This window comes from Staurois parvus, unplaced genomic scaffold (genome assembly GCF_062004578.1).
Source record: "Staurois parvus isolate SC_StPar_1 unplaced genomic scaffold, SC_StPar_1.0 ptg000018l, whole genome shotgun sequence".
Lineage (NCBI taxonomy): Eukaryota > Metazoa > Chordata > Amphibia > Anura > Ranidae > Staurois > Staurois parvus.
Genome location: NW_028317814.1, coordinates 14319499 through 14323829, shown reverse-complemented (window position 1 = coordinate 14323829; position 4331 = coordinate 14319499). Strand labels below are relative to the sequence as shown.

The window sequence follows — 4331 nt, the reverse complement described above, 5'->3', positions numbered from 1 at the left end:
ATGAGAGGGGTTAAAGAAAATCTCCATGCAAGTTCATTGCAGTTGTCTAAAATAGAAAGCAAAAACTGGGGCAATTGTTTCCTATGACGCAATATGGCGTATACTGCAATGGCATGCATAGGAATGGCATGCATGGGTGTCATCCACATAGGAAACCTCTCCCATGCACAAAAAATCCTGCCTAGAATTTGCCAGGGAGCATACTCAAAAAGAAGACTACTGGGACTCTGTACTCTGGAGTGATGAGACCAAGATAAATGTTTTTGGAACTGATGGCTTCAAAACTGTACGGTGTTGCAAAGGTGAGGAGTACAAAGAAAAATGCATGGTGCCTACAGTGAAACATAGTGGTGGCAATGTCCTTCTGTGCTGCCGCATGAGTGCTGCTGGTGTCGGGGAGCTGAATTTAATTCATGGTATCATGAATTCACTGATGTACTGCTCTGTATTGAAAGAGAAGTTGTGCACTTTTCCAACATGACAATGATCCAAAACACACATCTAAGGCCACTGTTGCATTTCTGAAGAACAAGGTGAAAGTGATTCAGTGGCCAAGTATGTCTCCTGATCTGAACCCAATCGAACACCTATGGGGAAATCTTAAAAGACAAGTTGAGCATCACTTTCCATCCAGCATCCAGGCTCTAAGAGGTTGTTCTCGAAGAATGGAAAAATGTAGATGTTGCAATGTTGCCAACTTGTTCATTCCAAGCTTAGAAGACTTGGTGCTGTCCTTACAAATCATGGAGGTCATACAAAATACTAGATATAGTAGTTTTTGTTGTGGGGTGTATTCATTTTTGCATCAACTAATTGGAGTAAAACTGAAGATTTTGTAATCTACGTTATACTATTAACCTTACTTTCATGTAATGAGTGAAACAAATGTTACATAAAACTCAGTTTTGCCAACATTTTGGAAATTGTTCTTGTGTTGAGATGTTGAATAAAATCTTACTTTTCAAAAGGGGTGTACTCATTTATGCTGAGCACTGCATATATGGAATGCCTTTAAATTATCAGTAGCACATAATGGTGTGATTTTATATAAAGTTTTATTACAGCCCAGTAAACATCAAATAGGAAAGTCCAACAGTTACTTATGGTGTCATTGAGTAAAAATGACAATTTTCAATTACGGAAGGTGTTGTGTAGTCTTTACTCAGTATGGTCTATAACTGAAAACAACCCTCAACAAAGAGCAGAGCCCACAACCCCAATTACCATGGCACTTTGTTGCCATTTTGGTTTGAAGGTCACGCTGCTGACAATAAACTGTACATGAATCCATGTTTCTAGGAAGTAGCAGAAGTCCATGGCCTTATCACACTGGTGTCCCTGTTTTGGCTCTCCTCACTTTAAGCTCCTTTTGGAGCTCATGATCAGATTCCCGTAATCTCCCAATGTCCAGCATGGGCTCTGTTAAAGGCTTTCCTTCTTTCTGCAACTGAGCCAGAGCAATAGCCCTCAGTAGTGGTGGGTATGGCACATAGCGGACAGGTTCTGGCTCCGGCAGAGGGATAAATTGCTTGAAGTTCTCTTCTTCATGCCGTGGTATAAGACGCCAGTCATGGTACATGACTTTGCTGATCTCCTGCTCTTCAGGCACGGTTTTACCTGGGTGAATGAAGAAGATGACCATCAATATAAGATCATCAAGTCACTCTACCTAAGTAAGGCTCTGCTTATGATCCTGGATGAGAAATACGCTATATGGCCAAAGCTACAAGGACCCCACTCCAAATAATTGAGTGAATGTGTTTTAGTGAAGGGTACTGTTCATTCTACAATTCTCTAGCATACAAAGACATTTAGATTTGGATGTCAAGCCTACTACACACGGGCCAAATGTCGAGCGGTATTTTGGCATCTTCCAATTTTTATTGGATATTTGGCCCGATGTGGTAGCCGGTCTGTCAGAAGCCAGACGTTCGGTCGGCTTCTGTCAAAGAGGCATGATTGAAGAAGGTCTGCTGATCAGCTCCTGATCAGTGCTCTCAGCCAATGGCTGACAGTGTTGACCGAAGTGTTCTGTCCGGGATGGGGGGCATCCCTGTCAGAACCCAATAGCACAGCAGGGGAGCTCGCTGTACCAATATCGGATCATTAGTATACTATGACATACAAAGCCATCCACAACACTGCCCCAATTTACATATCTGATCTTATCTCTATCACCCAAACCGTACTCTTTGCTCCTCGCAAGACCTCCTACTCTCTAGCTCCCTTATCTCCTCCTCCCATGCTCATCTCCAAGACTTCTCCAAGGCATCACCCATTCTCTGGAACTCCCTACCCAAATCTATCAGACTATCACCTACTCTACTTACCTTTAGGCGATCATTAAAATCTCTCTCTTCAGGGAAGCCTATCCCGCCCTCTGCTAATACTGGAATCCTCTATGCTTCCAACCACTCCATCCCCCACAGTTTTACCTATTGTACCACTCACCCCTCCCTCCTAGATTGTAAGCTCCAAGGATCAGGGCCCTCAATTCCCTCTTGTATTGAACTGTATTGTTACTGTATTGTCTCCCACTATAATGTAAAGCGCTGAGCAAACCATTGGCGCTATAAAAATCCTATATAACAATAATAATTAGTACAGTGGCTCCTCCTGAGCTGTCCGTTTTTTTTCTCATTCAGTGTGTACCAGGCTTTAGTGCAAATAAAAAAAGTATCATGGACAATACTCGATTGTTCCTAAAGACATTCAGACAATTACAATCTGGTGGCAATTGTTCAATACGAATACCCTTAATTAACCTGAGATGTCCAACAAACTCATATGGGTTTGATGGTCAATAAATGTCCGCAAATCGTTAACCATATAGTGTACTTCACTCTCTTTCTTAACTACCTGCCGACCGCAGATAGCCGAATGACGGCTTCACTGCGGCCGGCCAGTTCTGAGTGGACGTCATATGACGTCCCCCCAGAACGCGCTCTCCTGCGCGCCCCAGGGGGCGCGCACCCGGCGATCTCCGTGATCGCTGTGTCCTACAGACACAGCTGATCACGTGATGTGGTAAAAGGCCAATCACAGCGCCTTTTACCACCTGATCAGCGGTGTCCAATGACACGCTGATCAGAGGGAAATGCAAGTGCCGGTTCTCGGCTGCACTTTCCTCACGCTGTCAGATCGTGAGGAAAGTACTGCCGAGAACCTGCAGTTGTCAGAGCGGGGATCGGCACCGATCATCAGGGCACTGATGATCAGTGCCCTGATGATCGGTGCCCAGCAGTGCCACCCGCAAGTTCCGCCCACCTGTGCCCAGCAGTGCGCCCACTAGCTCCGCCCACCTGTGCCCAGCAGATCACCCACCTGTGCCCAGCAGTGCATCCACCTGTGCCACTCTGCAGTGCCACCTACCTGTGCCCAGAAGTGCCACCTACATGTGCCCAACAGTGCCACCCACCTGTGCCCACCCACCTGTGCCCACCAGTGCCACCCACCTGTGCCCACCCACCAGTGCTGCCCACCAGTGCCACCCACCAGTGCAGCCCAGCAGTGCTGCCAGTCAGTGCCACCAGTCAGTGCCCAGGGGTTGTGCCAGTCAGTGCTGCCAGTCAGTGCCCAGCAGTGATGCCAGTCAGTGCCGTCTATCAGTACCCATCATCAGTGTCACCTATCAGTGCCACCTATCAGTGCTGCATATTAGTGCCGCCTATCCGTGACACCTCATTAGTGCTGTCTATCAGTGCCGCCTATCCGTGCCACCTCATTAGTACTGCCTATCAGTGCCCTTTAGTGCTGCCTATCAGTGCCCATCAGGGCCGCCTATCAGTGCCCATCAGTGCTGCCTCATTAACGCACATCAGTGAAGGAGAAAAAAATGCCTGTTTGAAAAATGTTATAATAGAAACAAAGAAACTTTTTTTTTTTTCAAATTTTTTGCACTTTTTTATTTATAGCGCAAAAAGTAAAGCGCCCAGTGGCGATTAAATACCACCAAAAGAAAGCTCTATTTGTGAGAAAAAAATTATCAAAATTTCATATGGGTACAATGTTGCATGACCGTGCAATTGTCAATCAAAGTGCGGCAGCGCTGAAAGCTGAAAATTGGCCTGGTAAATAAGGGGGTATAAGTGCCTGGTAGGCAAGTGGTTAAACAGCTTAGTTCATCAATTACTTTTCTACACTGTTTACCAAACTATTCACTGCAAACTCTACAAAGAATTAAAAGGAAACAATAGGGGTTATCTACTTAAACTGGAGGGTGCAAAAGCTGGTGCAGCTCTGCATAGAAACCAATCAGCTTCCAGGTTTTGTCAAAGCTTAATTGAACAAGCTGAAGTTAGAAGCTGATTGGCTACCATGCACAGCTGCAC

General features: G+C 45.5%; 1 pseudogene; it reads right to left on the bottom strand.

Annotated features, from left to right (window-relative positions):
- Positions 1 to 1324: 1324 nt before the first annotated feature.
- LOC149473112 (small ribosomal subunit protein mS34 pseudogene) lies at positions 1325 to 1642 on the bottom strand (annotated as a pseudogene).
- Positions 1643 to 4331: the final 2689 nt, after the last annotated feature.